Source organism: Pinus tabuliformis, chromosome J (assembly GCF_031772625.1).
Source record: "Pinus tabuliformis cultivar Carrire ecotype Pingquan chromosome J, CPIR1, whole genome shotgun sequence".
Taxonomy (NCBI): Eukaryota; Viridiplantae; Streptophyta; class Pinopsida; order Pinales; family Pinaceae; genus Pinus; species Pinus tabuliformis.
In genome coordinates, this window is record NC_142295.1 from 504,971,062 (window position 1) to 504,992,125 (window position 21,064).

The following is a 21,064-nucleotide window of genomic DNA, read 5'->3' on the forward strand; positions in this document are numbered from 1 at the left end:
GGATGAATAATTTTTGTTTCTAGGGTTTAATCCTCATATATTGTTCTTAGACTACTAGCCACCATAGAAAAGTATCTCTTTACTGACCCTTGTGCAAGAAATCCAACAAATGGTGACTCCTTTAGGGAACTGAACACTCCATTTATTTGAGGCATTCTGTAAGCCTTTTTACCCCTTTATTTTTTTGGAAAATTTCTATTTGTGGTGATTGTATGGAAAAATTGGTTCTTTTTCCTTTGCAATCTATTTTTTAAGTCACAAGTGTCAAAGTTACAACAAACGACAAAATTGGAGTAGACACCTAAAGACAGAAACCCTAGGTGGTCAATGTAGCTTTCAAGCCCTTGTATGCATTGGTTAAGATGGGTTATGACACATTTAATGCATTGGTCAATGTATTTACTACCCCAAAAACTGCACTGGTCAATGCATTTTCTAGGTACTTTTCCGCATTGGTGAATTTTTTTTTAAATTTCCAAAATTTTCCTATTTTTTTTGGATTTTTTTGTAGGGTTTTGGGCTCCCTCATATTTACAATAAGTTATTAAGACTTGATCCCTTCACTTTATAAACCCTAGGGGGAAGAAATATACCCTTTGAGGGCTTCTAATACTTCTCCACCAAGTTAGGTTACAAGGTTGAATTAGTAGTTTACTATCGTACACCAGGAAAAAAAAACCTATCACCATTATTATTATAGATCTGAGAAATCATTTCCTAACTAGAGCTTGAGATGAGGAAACTACCATTTTAACTAATATTAATCTCCCCTTTTTTTTATCTCTTGAACCTCCACTTTCATAAATTTGTTTGAGGCTATTTGCAACATGGAAACCTCTGTTTCCTTGTTGTATCCTCTATGTAAATTTGGATATAGGATAGTAGATCATATGCAACTTTTGTCCTTCATTTATTTTATAGAATTTAAACCCTCCATATTTTTCCCATTTTTGGGCCTCTTTGTATTTGTACAAAAGCCTCCAAAGGGTGGGTAGTGAATTATTTTAGTGAATAAGTGATTTCTATTTTTATTGCAAAAAGTTATTTATTGCCATAAGAACTTCATTATCTGTTATTTCAATGCAAAGTATTTTAATTTCAAGCTATACCACACATATTTTGGCACACACATACACACCACTAAGTTAAAATTCTTGGCTCAAGATCCCAAGCTGAGCCTCTAAAATCAGCCCTACCTTAACACATATTGATTAAGCCCACTGGGGCATCAAAATAATCTATTAGTTAAGTTAATATTAGTGGGATATGCATCATAATAACACCATGAATCACTATATATTGAAATATAGTTTTTTCTCTAGGGAGGTTAAAATATTTCATCACCGACTGGTAAAAATTAGTGCATAGTAGAAACCTATGAAGGTGATAATGCTTATACTATAGATATTGGTGGTTCCCCTTGAGGCTCCCAAATCTTGGTTGGGAATCTAGTTTCAAATTTGACACATAAAAGCTAAGATTATATCACCCCCATTGAATTAAGGTAACCATAGTGGGCATTATTGTAGATAAAACAACCCTATATGCAACAATTGTGGGAAGTAGTCACACCTCTTCATACCTTCGCTAAACCTTGTTCACGACCTTGATCATATGGGAGCCTATTTGTTTGGAAGGCAATCTTGAAATGTAGTTTATGGCTTTTCTCAGGCATAGTTGATCTTCTAGGCTAGAGTCTTTTTCCTTGATAGGAATATATTTCATGAATTATATTAACATAATCTCTTAGTTAGAAAACTACATTGCACCATTGAATATAGTTTTTCCCATGTTTATTATTGATTTGATTCACTTCATTCCTTTAACCTTTTAGCTCCATATTCATACGAAAACCATAACACTCGTCAATCATGATTCAAAGAGATAGAGAGGTAATTTCCCTTAGTTTCCTCTAGGACACCACCTTTCACCTACTCAACAAGTTAGGGTCACTCACCCTAAAATACATTTTGGTTTTAACTCATATTAGTGTTATATTAGTTCCTCTAGCTCTAAATACACCCAAACCCAGTCCGCAACCATGGAAGGTGTTAACCTTAGCAGTAATGTTAGTCCCATTCTTAGAGTCAATAGTAAAGGAAATATTGGTGTTATTTTCGATACTAATGTGGATCCTAATCCTAGAACCAATGTAGGATCACCTATGAGAACCATTGTCACTCAACCATTTCTTATTTTCATGGGTAGCTTGAACTTACCAGATTTAGGACAACTCATTAATCATCCTTTTCTCCATGATCTAACATGGCCCCTTATGCCAACCAAAATTCCCTCAGATATCCCCTTGTTTGAGTGGAAATCATGAGAAGACCCTACCAATCATATTTAGTCATTCAACAGGTGGTGTTCATCTAAATCCATAATGAAAGATTTTTTTAACTCTGTTTATTTAAATGCACACTAATTGTGTTGTGGAAAAACAGTACATCAACCAACCTCATATCATTCACTAGGTGTTTTCCACCATCATGAACACTTTTTTGTTTTATTTTAGTTTACTTTTCCACCATGACATCAACATATAGATCATAAATACCTATCTCCAAACTATTTCTACACACATTATTGATCATATTCAGGAGTGGTGACTACAACAAAAAAGGTCATTGGTGAGGGTCGAAAAATGTCACCATAATCTCATCGGTGACGGTCAAAAGAGCCTTCGTCACCAAAAACTAAATTTCATCAAAGGTGGTGTTGGAAAAAGTATAAGTGTTATGGTGACATTCAAGGTCCATCACCAATAATGATTTATAATGAGGGATAGTGACCGTCACTATTTCATATGATCAATGGTGACTAACCTTAGTCTCTATCACCAAAAAATTGAGCATCACCAATGGTGGTGTTGCTAAAATTGTAGGTGTTGTGGTGACATTCAAAGACTGTCACGAATAATGATTATAATGATAGATGGTGACCGTCACCATTTTATATGAACAACAATTATTTATTGTGATGGACCTTTTATGACCGTCACTATTAATGCATATATATTTATGGTGATGTTCATTGACCATGACCATTTCATATGAACATCAGTGGTTTATGGTGATGGACCTTTCATGGCCGTCACTATAAATGCATATATATGGTGGCGTTCATTGACTGTCACCATTTCATATTTTGGCAAGGGTCAAAAAATGTCACCATAAACTCATTGGTGATAGTCAAAAGAGCCTCTGTCACCAAAAACTAATCATCATCATTCCATCTAAATGTCAAGGCATAATGGAATCGCACCACCAACCTCCTGCTTGTAAAGTAGGTGCTCTTCCATTGAGCTAGAACCCTTTAAAGAATTAGACTTGCGAGAATAGATCTAGGGGAATAACAAAAATATCCATAAATAATAAGATTAGAGTGTGAAAAATAAAGATGATAAGAAAAATAATAACTAACCACGAAATCTACTAATTTGAACATGTTTAAAGTAAATTAAACAAAGATGGCATCCATAGTACAATAAAGTGGCATTGGTCAATGTTGGGATTGGTTAATTGCTGACTATCTATAGTGCCACCAATCTAATGAAATGGGACAAGAGATGTTTCCATTAATGGAGAAGCATGTTTAAAGCTCACTGTTTCTTGATCACCACTTTCTCTAACTAACAACCATGAATATTTCTAGCCAGTGCAAAATATGGACACAAAAGTGAGCATAAATACCAAAATCATAGTACCACCAATCTAATGAATTGTGAGAAGAGATGTTCTCATAAATGGAGAAGACTGTTTAAAGATCACATTGTTTCTTGATAACTATTGGCTCCAACTAACAACCATGCTAGTTCTAGAGCATCACTAAAAACATGGACACAAAGTGAGCATAAATACCAAAAACCCAATCTACCTTAATGGAAAAAAAAAAGAAATCAAAACAAAATTACAATTTACCAACCATTGTAAGGATAAAAACATGAAAGAAAACGTCTTGATACTTGTCATCAAGGACAAACAAAATAATATCACCTTCAATGATGAATTTAGAAACCTTTTGAGTTTAGAAAATGGTGTTAATACACTTAACTTTAGTTGGTTGGAAAAAATCAGGGAAGGAGGCATTTTAAAATCAACTAGAATTATTTATTCATGGCATAAAATGAATTCAATATTAGAGCATCGAAGATAATCAGACTAGAAAATGAAAGAAAATATTCAACAAGAAGATATTATTAGAAGAATTACAAAGGAAAAGAAAAAGAATATGGGCACATTTTACTTCATCGACTAGCTAGATCCACATGAGGAACTTAAAATGAGCTTCTCCAAACCCTTCAAATCAAGGAACCCATGACCTATTCACATAAATGATGGTCACAAAGAATGAAATCTTTGACTGCCAATACTTGTTGCTTGGTGCTATCATAAAAGTGCAATATCAAGAGCATATACCTATGGTAAAGAATGCTCAGTTTGTTAATTGTAATATTGTTGCAATCATTAGGTTATCATCATTAGGCAACTTCCTTGCATAAAAAACATCATACTAAGAACTGTTGGATTTGTCACTAATGTAAACTAAACTTCATGTATTTAAATTTTAAATGAAGAAAAAAAGCTAGTGCACTCAACTCTGAAATGTTGATAGATACATGCTCCGACCCAAGCAACTGAAATTATTGATAATGTTACCTAAAATGGAAAATCAAATATCAGAAAATATATTTCAAAGAAAATGTATGAGTCTATTTCACCAAAATTGAGCATCGTATGAGTCTATTATTACCTAAAATCATCTCACAATGTTCTTCATCAACTCCAACAAGTAAGGAATAATCCATGACATCAATTGACTGCAAACACGCATTGCACACAATTTTGATAACTGACTAGCTCAACAAAAAATTGAAACTAAGATTACAATTAATGTTTAAGAAAAACAAAAACCTATATTTACCACAATAAATGAAGTATCATTCCGGACTGCTCTCTCCAAAAGGTGCTTGGCTTTATTCCAAAGAAATATTGGAGCAGTTGGCATGGTGTTTAAGAGATTCTAGTCCAAAAGAACTTTGTTGTTTCCTTGTGAATCTTCATTGTAATGGTAGCAACCAGAACCTTTGAGGTCATAAACCCATGTTACATTTCTGCCAAAGAATAGATTTATCATTACCATCAGTTCATCCTAATCCCTTTTCCACCTTTTGAACTCTTTATAGTGACGTGAGAGAGAAGCACATTATGTAGCATGCACACACACAATGAAGGAAACAAAGCCTAATAAACTATCTAGGAGTCTTCAAAAGGTAATTTTCAAATATAGAATAAACAATAATATGAGTATCCAACCTAATAAATACCAATGATCTTTGCTAAACATGTGGGGCTTCCAGAACATATTGAATCACACAGATATTTGAAATATTTTGAAGAAAACTTCATACAAGACTCCAATTCTATCTTGGTGACTCTCTTAATAATAAATATTTCATCCAAGGATTTTGCAAAAAACACATTTCTCTTCCTTCCTTGAGATCCCCATTTCTTGTAGTGATTTGGTCACAATCTAAAGTCCATCTCTGTTGAACAACACTTTTTCCTAAGGGCATCAAATTGTTTTGCATAATAACGAGTTATCAAGTACTTAACTTTTCTACGACGACCCTCATTACGAAAGGATATTTTTGCATGTGTCCTTTCAAATAGTGATGAAACTGAACCCCCATTCCCTGTGGAGCCATATGTGTAAATATCCTCATATCCTGAACTTATCTCTTTGGAAAGAACTTTACTCGACTCTAAGGAACCATCTAGTGGCTAAAGTGGATTTGAAAAAACTCCACCCATACCAAATAAATATACACATTCCTTTTCTCTATCCCTGTCCATTTCCTTTTTCTTCTCACTATCATGTACCTTGTCTTATTGGCAAGCCTAATATTCTTGCAAGCTTAGTGCATAAGCTATTATGCTTGTTGGCTCATTGACACCAATTGGTAAAAGTAGATTACCCACTCCATTACCACTCAGATGACTGACTAATGAGACAAACATAAGACTATAGCTTCTCTCAGAGTCAACTCTAATAGACAAAAATACTTTTTCTTGTAAACTATTGCTGTAACGTTTTGGTAAGTTTGACATAGGAGCCCTAGTGCAGCTTCCAAACTCTTCCGATAGATTTAATGTTTTTACTGGTGACGGATGGTTTCTTTTCTCAGGCACCTCTATTCCACCTTTATCGTGCATGTTTTAGGTAGATTAGTATATCATCCTATCTCCTATTGCAATTTGTTAAACATGATTAAAATATTTTATGTTTGCAGATTCACTACCACTGGCAACAGTAGCCAAAGTGGCAAAACCGAATTCTTGCCCTTGTGATGTCACATATATAGCCTGAGATTTCACTAATTAGCATTCACATGTCCATGTTGGATCTAATGTATTTGAAAAATTAGCCAGGATAGGAGAATCCTACTCTGATAGTTTCTGGTAGGTTGCCATATCTTCATCCAAACTATTGTCCCTACTATCAACTATTTCAAAAGGAATTGTCTCAGGAACATGGATGGTGGTATAACATTCACCATTCTCCATGTAAAAAGTATGAAACATGGTACCATTAGTTATATTGGATTAATATATAATGTTTGGATCTCTTTCCACGTCATCCAGATATTCTGGGTTGTTCTACCTTTTTCCAATTTAATAATTTCCATGCCTTAATTTAATTATCCATTCACAGTCCCAATTTCCTCTAAATGGTCAAACAAGTAGGAATTTCCCACGTTACTAATCATGGAAAGTTGCCCATATCCATTATTTAAAACATGCTTGTCGCCAACTTGGATATATTTGAACTAAAGATTCCCAAGACATATAGCTTTGTCCAAACAATTTCCATCAACCATGGAGCCTATGTCCTCTTTCATCAGAATGTCAAAACCACCACTAGCATTGTTACTATATTTGACTGTACCCTGATGGTCTCCAACTTTTTCATGTATTTTAGAATCATATTCTATATGTGGAGTCTCAAAATCCTCCAGTGGACTAGATTCCAATTTTGCAAGAGACTTTTTCACTCTAAGAGATGAATCTAAATGGAAAGGACGATTATCCTATTCATAGGCTTCATAAAGAAAAATACACCTTATATTGTTTCACTTTGAGATATCAGCAACAAGTCTTCCAAGTTCCAATGTGCCCAACACTAATGATGGCCCCTTGCAACAAACCCTATTTGAATTTGATAGATTGCATCAAAATAATGAAACCTATGAAGAAATGATTTCCAACTAAGCAATTTCTATAAACAAATATGGAAATCTTCATTAAGTGGAAATATTATTCTAGCATACTATAATTTTAGACAACCTAAAGTACATTAATTTTTTTTATATGCATCTATAATATTAGCTCAAATTCAAATCTTTATTTATGCAACATTCCTTCAAGCTCTGTAGTTTTCCTCCTTGATTCAAGAAACTTAATACTAGAATAAAAGGATTGAGATGTGGTGATTTTTTGTTCGAGCAAATTAAAAACCTCTCTAAACAACATTTCCACTTTATCTACAACATGTTTATTTGCATCAAAATGCACATTAGTTTGGATCTAGGGGGTCTTACACCATAAGTATGATATGCATATATTAATTAGCAAACATTTACCCATATGTACAATTTGTATCATAAATTACCTTTGCACCTTCCTCTCTGAGCCAATCTTGTTGATGTGGATCATGGAACCCTAATTTTGAAGGTCACAAATGCACAGGTAGAACATTGATGGAGGAATATCACAAACATGCAATCATATTTCCAAACACGTTGCATTGAATTTGGGAACAATGTAGGTCCAATAGATTAATATGGAATAGCCATTAATTATCATACACAATTATGGGTACTCTAGAAAAATCAAGAGCTACATAAATTATGCAAGATCTCACAAGGTCAAAATAAAAAAATAACATGAAAAATGCTTGCAAAATATAAAGCAATAGAATTTAGTGGCATACCCATAAAAGAAAATGCAGTCTCAATGTAATGAATGACCACATCTTGCAACTCTACTTGTTGCAGCATGATTAGAGGAACTAAGCTCTAGGAATTTTCCAAAGGATAAACCCCATGTAGCATCAGAGATGACTACTCATCAGGTTGCTTCTGGAACTCCATCTTTCCATGCACATTTTAAGTACCTATGCTACAACCATATTTTTCCTTCACGTTCACCAGGTAATGTCAACAGTGAAGGTAATTTTCTTACTGATATTATGAGGCTACCCTCATGGAGTGTATAACAAAGAACATGTGCTTCTGAGGGTTCATTACAGAAACAATGGGAATTCTGCATGTTTTTGGTATATTGTTACATCAAAATTTTCCAATTATTACTGTGTATATGAAAAGTCTATAAGATATCAAGAGAAAGCTTTGGAAGAAGAAAAATACATGAAGAAAAAATATACTTGGTCAAACAAATCATCTGAGACCTTCCTAGTGACTTTTCAAAACTGCCATAATACTTGCTGTGAAATAGTTGTGAATGCTCACAGAATGTCCCCTTCAACAAAAAACGACTTTATAACAAAACCAATATAATTTTATGATCAGGAGGAGGTGGTGGAAAGTATTATTTAGAGAAAACCCATTCTTGGTTTTTGTGCCCTAAACGTTGATCATCTAGAAAAATCTTGGACTTCATTTTCTTTTATGTTATTCCTTCATTCTGCCATACCACGTTCTCAATTGGCTCCTTTGTTGTTATTTGATAATTAAGATTAACCTTGGATGAAACAGGAACAATGAAACCATTTGCGAGATCTGAATCTTTTCATTCCTTATATTGAAGTTCCAAATATGATGTGACGACGCCATATGAACCTGGACCCACAAGAGATATAATTTCATTTGGATATGCCTTTATTGAAGATGACAATCCAAATAAATTTTCTGAAGGAGTAGTTGGTAGGGAAAGTATATGTCCAAATGGATAAATATCCCACTATACCCCTGTAACTTGAGCACATGTATCTCCTATGGAGGATTTCTTAAAAACAATTTCTTCTTAAAAAAGACTGGTTCCATCAGCACTAGATTTACTAGTAACATGTGATATAGGTGGCCCCGTCCCTCCACTAGCAAGAGGTTGTTTGGACTCTCCCTTATTGTTATCTATCAAAGGGTCATCTTCTAAGGCAGAGACAGTTGACATTGTCTTATACGTTTTCAAGCTTTTCATTTCTAATGACTGGTTTTGTTCTAGAATAGCAACAACAGAATGAGGTATCATAGAAATTGATCTATCTAAACTTAATTCTTTGTCTAACAATGCAATAGTTATTGGTGATTTCAAGGGAAGTTTAGGCAAGGTGTCACCTTCATTTTTAAGGAAACAGGTCTCAAGGGCTAAATGGTAAGCTGCAAACCCTACATATTGAACAACATGTTTAACTTTAGTCAACTGATAATGGCTTGCACCAATAAGAATAACCTGTAAACACAAGAGTAGAGTGAGTCCCATAAATTCCAACTCCAAGAAAATCGTATATAACCTAAGATCAAGATGTCACCTAATTTGGTGATAGTCAACCATATGAGATAATTTCAAGAACACAATTTTGAGAACCTGATTATTTTGTTGGAAATATTTCAAAGAAAATATTAGATTGATTTCCAGGCTCTAGCCTCCATCTGTGACTTAGATTATCATAGCATACATAATTTAAGAATCATTTCTACTAGATAGATTATAATTTCAAGGCATATTAAGAATAAAAATAATACTTATTTTAATGACAATAAAATATTAAAAATACACAATGAATTCAATTTAGTTTGCCACCCTTGGAATCACCATCTTAGATTGGAAAACGGGTTTCCAGTTTGTATTCGAAATGTAGATTTATTTATTCACATTAGAATCTATAGGAAAGGGAGCTCATCAACATGAGAAACATTCCCTGCATAAAATAAAAAATAATGTTTCAAAATACCTTGTTGATTTTGGAGGGAACAGGTAGAGTGCGTCCACATGGACTCCCCACACTAACTGGCACTTAAGGAGGGATGGGCCCCCTATTTCTCAAAGCTTTTTTGCCTGGCTCTCTAAAAAATTACTTGAAACCCCAATTCATCTCCTTTTAATTTCACTATTTGAAGAGCATATTTGGACAACATAAATGAGAACAACTTAGGGTGGAAAAGTTTGATAGAACAACACTAAAAAACAAATTTGGCAAGTAGATTTGAAGGGAGGAGCAAAGTTTTTTCCAGTATAACAACACTCAAAAGTCACTCTTGTTCTTATGTTTCTTACTCTCATATATTCTTTTGATGGAATCTCATTCATCATCTTGGGGAGGGTATGATCATAGATTTCATGGTGGAAGAAGTGGCAAAGGGAGAGGAGATGGTGAAAAAATTAATAGAAATTTCCCATTGATTCCCCTCTGTGGAAGTGTGTCATAGAAAGATAGAGAAAAAAGGATGAAAATAAGGTGGATATTTGAAACTACTTATGGAATGACATAGCTGAAAGGAAAATTTTAGATTCATACTCATGGGGTAAAGACATTTTTCTTTCGATTCCTAACAATGGGGCTGAGTTTTGTAATTTATCACCCCAAAGATTGAGGCACAATTTCTAAAGGAGAATGATGATGAACAGTTAGCCAGGGAAGAAAGAAGGGGCAACAAGCATGTTCTTGTACATTAAAAAAGTGGGAAACAAGTTTCCTCAACAATTAAGGAAGCCTGGAAGAGATTGAACACCAAACTCTTGGAACTTATCACTGTTAATTCTACAATATAGGTTAACTAGGGCTTGTACTTCTAGTTGTCTTTTTTCTTAACACAAGGTTTTCAAAGGATTAGAGGCACTTGACAGAATTACCCAAATTCTTGGAGCATACCTCTCTAGATCATGATCAAATAAAACTGAATTATCTCCACTAGTACAATACAATGGGAGTCTTAATTTTCCAATCAGAGGCGCAAGACGATTTTTCTGACAAACACCATGTAGCCTACATAAAATCATACCATCGATGATAATAGATACTTGTTTGGGTGGAAAGGGATACACATAAGTGTTACATAGGTTTCAGAAATTAGAATTCATTGAAGCACAAGAATGAACTGAGAATAATCCTCTATTTCAATCAAAACCAATTTTTTCTTTGTTTGAAAATAGAAAAAGATTTCAGAAATTTAGTTACTCATTAAGGATGATTACATAGAAGCAAAAGCATGATTTTAGGCTCCATATCACTTGGCTTAACATAAGGCACCCATGTCAACTAGGAATCCAAAGGAGTAATATATACAAACACATCCACCTATCATATTCCTTGACTCTAATACTGTGACCTGGACATTAAAACAATAAACATTTAGCAGAGCACCCTAATACTATGACCTGTACATTAAAACAGTAAGCATTTAGCATAGGTGTTCTTCCTATAGTAATAACTACGTTCCATAGCACTTCCATAACTCTATTAAATCCAACCATTCAAGCATAAAGTAGCATCAAGAGACTAAATAGTAAAACAAATCTAGCAAATGCTCCATCTCAATAAGAGGGGTTAAACATTGATATATCAGAAGTATGTTCCTCCCTTAAAAGAGTATTTTTGAAGGGCATGAGTAGCATGTATCCTTGTTATACCACCTATAACAATCACTCAAGGAGATGAAGAGGTGAAAGAACAAACAACATAACAAAATAAGGCACAACAAAATGAATTATAGTAGTTTGAGGATGTAGTATATATAAATTAGGCAAATAACACGTGAACAATGACCAAAGCTACTGAACTTGTTTTTCCACTAACTCTTATTGTGCTCTTACCTCTAGCCCAAACCCAACAAATGTGAAGTCCCATATTCACCTAGGTTGAGAAGCTTGAGTTTGCATATCTTGAGTTCCAATATATGTTATGCAAGACATTTTCCTGAACTCATATCAGATGTGGATAAGATTAGGATACCTTTGTTGAAAATAATACTGAGAGGGGGGGTGAATCAGTATTATCAAATTCTTTTTCAATTTATACAAAGATTTGCAGATCTGAATAATGAAACTTGCTTATACCTCCTAGAATTATAATTTAATTTATTCTTCAGATGTTGATCATTAATCTGTGTGTCAAAATCATATAACAGTAAGCAGGAACAGAAAAGTCGAGCAGACAGTCACACAAAAGAACACAAGATATAAGGTGGAACCCAATGTGGGTAAAAACCACCTGCTACAATATGTCTCTATCTTCTTTCAATTAGAAACTTCTTTCTACAATGATTCTGTACTGGTGCAGTCTTATACCAGTACGCAGGCTTCAACCTGCAGAAGGCTACAACCTTCTCTCATTCTCCAGACTCTTCTGGAAGGGAGCTATAACCCCCTTAGCTCTTGTACTAGCTGAGGTACTAGTACGTAGGTGCTGACCTACAGAAGACTTCTCTTTTCTTCCAGGGACCACGTTTCATAAATTTTCAGACTAGATCCATCAATAACAATCAAACATCAAATAGATCTGCAATTATCCAACTTCCTTGAAAAAATATTGAATCAATAACTTCTCAGAACACAGTACCAGTAACTAGACACGAATTCAGAACCCTGAACACAGCAGTAATAGGCAAAAGTAGCTAAAACATATTTCAAGACAAGCCCACAACTTCACCACTAGAAACATGCATACATACGTAGCATTCACTTCCTTAACCTGCGGGTATCAGCACCTGCGCTGTGTCGAGCTTGCGGGTATACGCGCCTACGCTGTGTTGAGCCTACGGGTATCGATACCTGCGCTGTGTCAATCCTGCGGGTATACGCGCCTGCACTGTGTCGAGCCTGTGGGTATCCGCACCTGTGCTGTGTCAAACCTGCGGGTATAGATAATTTATCAGACTTCAATTATACCCCAGATTATCAGATTTACAGATCTGATCATGCACCAAAGAGATCTCGACCCATTAGTAGATCCATCTTGTAATGCTCAGGTTTCTCCTTGATTCAGGTCCAGCTATAACTCACCAACCGATCTCCAGTATTTCAGATCTTGCTCTTCTCAAGATATTCAACACATTAGTCACCCCAACCAAATGATCTCCTTTCCTTTTTATAGTCTAGGCCTTACTCAAACCATGGTCCAAAAACATAAGGATCCAATACTAGGGACCCACAAGCTAGGTTCAATACTTTAGATGCAAAACCATGGACCAAAACCATAGGATCAAAAATGTAAGACTAAATACCATGGACCAACCATAAGATTTCCCATGTGCGCGTGTTTTTCTCTGCATGAAAGTGCGTGTATTTTACGTACGCACTTTTTTTTTGGTGCACCTGCGTATATGTCCGCACCTTTTGTTCGGTGCACCTACGTATACGTCCGCACATTTTGTTCGGCGCACCCGCATATGTCCGCGGCTTTGTGAACAGGAAACTATGAGTATCTCATTTTCTACTATTTTGAGAGCCTGAACATGTGATTTACTATTTAAGTGAGTTGCCATAAAGGACAACACTTATGTCATTAAGCCAAACATGTGTCATAATGCCAACAATCTCCCCCTTTGGACTTGATGGTAACCTAAAGTCACTCGAAGTCTTTACTCCCCCTTTGACATCAAGGGCAAAGGGTTATGCTCCCCTTGAGTACATGCTGAAATCTCTGCTCTGCTGTGTTGTGCTGTCCAAGCTCCCCTTGACATATAGGCAAGATCTGCGAGAAGATGTTCTACAAAAGAAATATGACTTTATACATCATAACTGACCTTCCTATCACCAAAAACTCATATATACGACTCCCAACCAAGTGGGGATACATGATATAATAAGCATATTACATTATCCATCCCAGGCATAGTGGGGCAACCAAGATAGGTCGTTACATGACCTTCACAAAAGAAATATAGAGACAAAATATCAACAACATCTATCAATCATTATTCAGATGAGTATCCATGTTCTCATTTTGCACTTGCTCCTCCTGGAATCAAAACATCTGAAGAATTGAACCAAGATCTTCTATGATAATGCCAACAATGCATTATTAGAAGAATATATGCTCCCCTTGAACTTGTGCCAGATGGTCTCTGACAGACCCATATTGGACTCTTCTCATCCTTTCTTTTCTTCAAGTCAACTGTACCCACATAAACCAGCATATGTACACATATACCCCATATGAAACTCATGTACAGCCAACGATCTCTGAAACAGACAAGATTCAATAGCAGGATGATGTGTCAACTACCCATAGCTTTTGTCTGAGGTATTCAAAGGTCTCCTTGGGCAGTGGTTTGGTGAGAATATCAGCAACTTGTTCCTTAGAGGGAACATACTCCAATTTGACCTTTTGTTCAAGTACTTGTTCTTGAAGAAAATGATGCTTGATCGGTATGTGCTTAGTATTTGAATGCATGATAGGATTCTTTGAAATACTGATTGCACTTGTATTATCACAGAAAATGGAGATAGGTGGAGTACAAGTGATTTGAAGATCTTGCAATGTTTGCATCATCCAAAGGAGTTGTGTGCAGCAAGATGCAGCAGCTACATATTCTGCTTCAGCTATAGATAATGCAGTAGAGCTTTGTTTCTTGCTGAACCAAGATACTAATCTAGGACCCATGAAGAATGCACCACCACTAGTGCTTTTCCTGTCATCGACACTTCCTGCCCAATCTGCATAAGTGTATGCATGAAGTGTGAGATTTGTACCTCTAGGATACCATAAGCCATAGTTTTGAGTTCCTTGAAGATACTTGAAGATTCTCTTAACTGCCTGAAGATGAGTTTCCTTTGGATTTGCCTGAAACCTTCTAACTATTCCCACTGCATGCATAATGTCTGGTTGGGTACCTATTAGATAGAGCAGACTACCAATCATGGATCTATAGATTGGTTGATGTACAACTGCCAATTCATCATTTGCGCTGAGGCTGCATCCTGTCACCATAGGGGTACATACTGATTTCGAATCCTCCATCCCATATTTCTTCAAGATCTGCTTGAGATATTTGGTTTGTGATAGAAAATGCCATCTTTGTTTTGTTGGACTTGCAAACCAAGAAAATATGTGAGCTCACCAAGCATGGACATTTCAAACTCTTTCTGCATCACCAAGGCAAAATTTTGACTCATGTCTTCTTCATTGCTACCAAAGATGATATCATCAACATACACAACAAGTATCAACAACTTATCATTGTCAATTTTTATATATAGATTGCTATCAGTTGATCCTTTTATAAAACCTTGCTGATGGAGGTACTTATCCAACCGATAATACCACACCCTTGGAGCCTATTTAAGGCCATAGAAAGCCTTTTTGATTTTGCATACAAGTTTTGGATCATTTCCAACAATAAACCCATCTGGTTGTTCAATGTATACTTCTTCATTTAAGTCTCCATTCAAAAAGGCAGCTTTACATCCATCTGAAATACTTTGAACTTCTGAAAGCTAGAGAGAGAAAGGAACATTCTTATGGCCTCAAGTCTGGCAACTGGAGCAAAAGTTTCTTCAAAGTCTATTCCTTCTTGTTGCGCATATCCTTTACAAACAAGTCTTGCCTTGTTTCTAACCACATCCCCATTTTCATTCAGCTTATTTTTGAAAATCCATTTTGTCCCTATGACATTCTTATCTTTCGGTTTAGGAACCAACTCCCAAGTGTTATTCTTTTCAATATGCTCGAGTTCTTCTTCCATAGCCTTGACCCAACATTCATCTTTGTAGGCCTCTCTTACGTTCTGCGGTTTAGTGGAGGAGAGCAATGCTAGATAGCTTGAAGCTTCTGAAATGGTTCTTCTTGTTTGTACACCTGCCTCTTTCTGCCCCAAAATTTGAGATTCTAGATGATTCTTCTGAACGTATCTGGATGGAGTCTTTTCTTCTATCCTTATCTATTCTTCTGGTGCCTCATGGGTTTCTTCTTCGTCATGAATCTGATTTGATGTTGACGGATAGTCTTCGCCATCTTCGAAATCTTCAGATTTTACCTGCCTAGGAGTGTTTCCTTCTTCATCAACCACTACATCAATACTTTCAACAATTTTACCAAGTCTTTTATTGTAACATTTGTAAGCTTTGCTGTGGGGAGAGTAGCCAAGTAAAATGCCTTCATCTGCTCTAGGTTCAAACTTGCCAAGATTTTCATCAGTCCTTTTAATGTAGCATTTGCTTCCAAAAATTTTGAAGTATTTTACCGTGGGAGTCTTACCGTACCAAAGTTCATGAGGAGTCTGAGTGCTGTTTACCCGGATGTTTGTCTTGTTGAGAATAGTAACAGCGGCAAATGCGGCTTCACCCCAGAAGGTTGCGGGAGTTCCAGACTCATCAAGCATAGCACGAGCCATTTGTTGAACCGTTCTGTTCATCCTTTCCACTACTCCATTTTGCTGAGGAGTCCTTGCAGCAGAAAATTCCCTTCTTATCCCATGTTCTTCACAAAAATCGAAAAATTCATCTGAGGTAAATTACCCTCCTTGGTCAGATCTGAGGCATTTGATTCTACGTTCTAGTTTGTTTTCAACCAAAGCTTTGAATGACTTGAACTTTTCGAAAGCTTCATCTTTATACTTCATGAGTCCTATCCAACACATCCTTGAAAAGTCGTCAATGAACAATATGAAATACTCTTCTCCTTGAGGTGACCTCTTCCTAGTTGGACCACATATATCGGTGTGGAAAAGTTCAAGTGGCCTGCTAGCTGATCCTTCCTTCTCAGGTAAATTACTACTAGTTTGCTTACCAAATTGACATGATTTGCATATTGTATAGCATGGAACTCTGATGTCAGGAAGATCACGAATTGCTTGATATTTGCATGCTTTCCTTATCTGAGAGAAGCTAATATGCCCCAGTCTTCTATGCCATAGCCATTGTTCATCATTCTTGCTTAAATAGCATTGTTGTTGTTCTCCTTTGAGTACGTATAAGTTATTTGGAGTTCTTATGCCTCTGATCACTGTTTTTCCTGTATCAAGCTCACGAACAATACATCCATTTGATCGAAATATTACCTTAGTTCCTTGATCACACATCTGACTGACACTCAATAGATTATGCTTTAAGCCATCAACATACATAACATTTCCAGCCTTGACCTTTTCTTTCAAATGAACAAAGCCTTTACCTTTTATGAATGCAGGGGTGTCATTTCCAAATGAGACCTTCTTTTCCTTTTCTAAGGCACTATACGACTGGAGTTTTTCTTTATTACCTATCATATGTTTCGAGCATCCACTGTCCCACATCTTTCTGGTTGCGTTTCTTTCTTTTTCCATGTTTTGGAACTCAATGAAGCTTTCTCCTTCTGAGTTGTTTGCTAAAACTAGCTTTTGCATTCAGAATCTTCATGACCGAAGTTGTTGCAGATAGAACATTCTATTTCATTTTCAAGAGCAGAGAAGTTATTGTAGGTTCCTTTCATGATTCCTATCATACTCCTTTGTTTTTGAGCTTCCCTAGTCATGATGGTCTTGTAGGAAACACATTGAGCAGCTTTATGACCAAAGTTATGACAAGAGAAACATTGGCCATTGAAGAAATTCCTGCGATTATCAAATCTACAAACCATATGATTGTAGTTTCTATCCATTCTTGAGCCAAATTGAGAATGATTTACCTATGGTTGGTTGAGGCTTCTGTTCATCCTTGATGTAGATTGCCCCCGATTTACTTGATAATCTTTGATCATTCATGAAGCAAATTGTCCTTGATTTATCTGGTGATTTGCATTATGATTTTGCTGTCGATTGTCAACTTGTTCACTTCTCCTTGCTACATCAAGATAACTTTTGGAGGTGGATGGCTTTTGTGCTTGCTTCTGAGCTTGAGATGCTTCTTCAAAATATCTGAGACCAGTCTTGATTAGAGGAGAACGCTGCACTTTGATAATCTCATCTAGAGTTTCAGATCCTTTAGCAGATCTGAGATTAAGGGCTTTTGTTTTCTCAATTTCTTTTCTAAGTCCCACAATTTCACATTCTAACTCTTCATTGTGTTTATCTTTTTCAGCAAGTTGGAATGTTAGAGTATCTATAATCATATTCTTTTCCTCTAAACAAACTTTAAGTTTAGAAATTTCTTCATAAAGACCTTCTTCATTTATAGCATCCAAGAAATCATCGTCTTCAAAAGCCATCAAAAGTCTATCATCATTACCTTGTTCATCTCCATCACTATTTGACAATCGATCACTGTCTTCATGCGTGTAATATCTCTTCTTATTTACATTCTATTTTCTGTTCCATCTAACAGGTTCTTTACCTTTGTCTAGTTTATGTTTATGAGGACATTTTGTAGCATAATGACCGACTCTACCACAAGCAAAGCATTTGAAAGGCAACTTACCTCTGAATCTTCTAGTTCCTCGTTGAAGGTTCTTGACAAAATTTGATTCTTCCTCTTCATCTGACATATGTCCTGACTCATAGTAATCTCCTTTTCCTAAAGCCTTGAATGCAGCTTCTCTCCTATCTGATGGTCCTCCTTTTCTCATTTCGTAAGCAGTTAGAATTCCGTGCAGCTGTGACATGGTAAGGCTCTGTAGATTCTGCTTTTCTTCTATGGCAGAAACTTTTGAATCAAACTTAGGAGACAAAGATCTTATAACCTTTTCAACCAAAACAACTTCTTTTATTTCTTCACCCAAGTTTTTCATACAATTTACGATCTCATCTATACGTAGGAAATAGCTAGCCACAGTTTCATCATTATGCATTCTGAGACATTCATATTGAATTCTAAGAGTTTTTAATTTTGCTCGTTTTACCTGTTCATCTCCTTCATAGCTTAGAACAATCTTGTCCCATATTTCTTTTGCGCTTTTGAGCTGCATAACCTTGACGAATTTTGATTGAGATAGACTTCCTAATAGAGTATTGATAGCTTTTTCATTTGTTTCATACTACTTCTTACCAGCGACATCTGTAGGAGTTGCTGATGGAAATGTGTATCCTGTTTCCACAATATCCGAAACTTCTGTACCAAGAGATTGAAGATAGGCAGTGATTCTTACCTTCCAATAGACGAAGTTGCTCCCATCAAAAATTGGTGGCTTGATAGATTCTTCCTTTTCATAGTTTCTCATGATGATAGATCTTCCTTCAAGCGATCAAGATTTTCCTGAAGGACCTGCTCTGAAACCAATTGTTGAAAATAATACTGAGAGGGGGGGTGAATCAGTATTATCAAATTCTTTTTCAATTTATACAAAGATTTGCAGATCTAACTAATGAAACTTGCGTATACCTCCCAGACTTATAATTTAATTTATTCTTCATATGTTGATCATTAATCTGTGTATCAAAATCATATAACAGTAAGCAGGAACAGAAAAGTAGAGCAGACAGTCACACAAAAGAACACAAGATATAAGGTGGAAACCCAATGTGGGTGAAAACCACCTACTGCAATATGTCTCTATCTTCTTTCAATTAGAAACTTCTTTTTATAATGATACTGTACTGGTGCAGTCTTATACCAGTACGCAAGCTTCAACCTGCAAAAGGCTACAACCTTCTCTCGTTCTCCAGACTCTTCTGGAAGGGAGCTACAACCCCCTTAGCTCTTGTACTAGCTAAGGTACTAGTATGTAGGTGTTGAACTACAAAAGACTTCTCTTTTCTTCCAGGGACCACGTTTCATAAATTTTTAGACTAGATCCATCAATAACAATCAAACATCAAATAGATCTGCAATCATCCAAATTCCTTGAACAAATACTGAATCAATAACTTCTCAAAACACAGTACCAGTAGCCAGACACGAATTCAGAACCCTGAACACAGCAGTAATAGACAAAAGTAGCTAAAACATATTTCAAGACAAGCCTGCAACTTCACCACTAGAAACATGTGTACATATGCAACATTCACTTCCTTAACCTGTGGGTATCCGCACCTGCACTATGTCGAGCCTGCGAGTATACGTGCCTACGTTGTGTCCAGCCTGCGGGTATCTGCACCTGCACTGTGTCAAGCCTGCAGGTATACGCGCATGCATTGTGTCAAGCCTGCGGGTATCCGTGCCTGCGCTGTGTCAAACCTGCGGGTATTCCCGCCTACACTTTGTCAAACCTGCGGGTATAGATAATTTATCAGACTTCAATTATACCATAGATTATCAGATTTAAAAATCTAATCATGCGCCAAAGAGATCTCGACCCATCATTAGATCCGTCTTGTAATGCTCAGGTTTCTCCTTGATTCAGGTCCAGCTATAACTCACCATTCGATCACCAGTATTTCAGATCTTACTCTTCTCAAGATATTCAACACATTAGTCACCCCAGCCAAATGACCTCCTTTCATTTTTATAGTCTAGGCCTTACTCAAGCCATGGTCCAAAACCATAAGGATCCAATACTAGGGACCCAAAACCTGGGTTCAATACTTTAGATGCAAAACCACATACCAAAACCATAGGATCAAAAATGCCGGACTAAATACCATGGACCAACCATAAGATTTCCCACGTGCATGCATTTTTCTCTGCATGAAAGTGCGTGTACTTTACGTACGCACTTTTTGTTCGGTGCACCTGCGTATATGTCTGCACCTTTTGTTCGGCGCACTTGCATATGTCCGTGGCTTTGTGAACAGGAACCTGCGGGTATCTAATTTTCTACTATTTTGAGAGCTTGAACATGTGATCTGCTATTTGAGTGAGTTTCCATCAAGGACAACACTTATGTCATTGAGCCAAACCTGTGTCATAATGCCAACAACCTTTGTAGCAAAAACTTTCTTTCTCATCACAATTTGATAAGAATCCAAAAAAAATTCAGGGATGATCATAATTCCACTATGATATATAGTCCATGTATGATGAAACATTGCCCCTAGCGGTTTTGACCAATTCTGAATTAACCTAGATCATTGAATATTTGGATCTTTGATTTCCTGTATCACTAGATTCTAACAACTGTGAATAATTTTGCTACAACATTGGATGTCTCCATCTCAAGTCTCATATGCACCTAGGTTTCACTGGCAACAATCAAGGTTACATATATGGAGTTCCAACTACCAATATTTTATATGTAGGAAATTTTCCCAAATTGA

The 21,064-nt window shown here is 36.1% G+C and overlaps 2 pseudogenes; both read right to left on the reverse strand.

Annotated features, from left to right (window-relative positions):
* Window positions 1-4,593: 4,593 nt before the first annotated feature.
* On the reverse strand, window positions 4,594-6,215 carry LOC149227985 (1-phosphatidylinositol-3-phosphate 5-kinase FAB1A-like; annotated as a pseudogene).
* Window positions 6,216-7,403: 1,188 nt separating this feature from the next.
* LOC149227986 (1-phosphatidylinositol-3-phosphate 5-kinase FAB1B-like) lies at window positions 7,404-20,003 on the reverse strand (annotated as a pseudogene).
* Window positions 20,004-21,064: the final 1,061 nt, after the last annotated feature.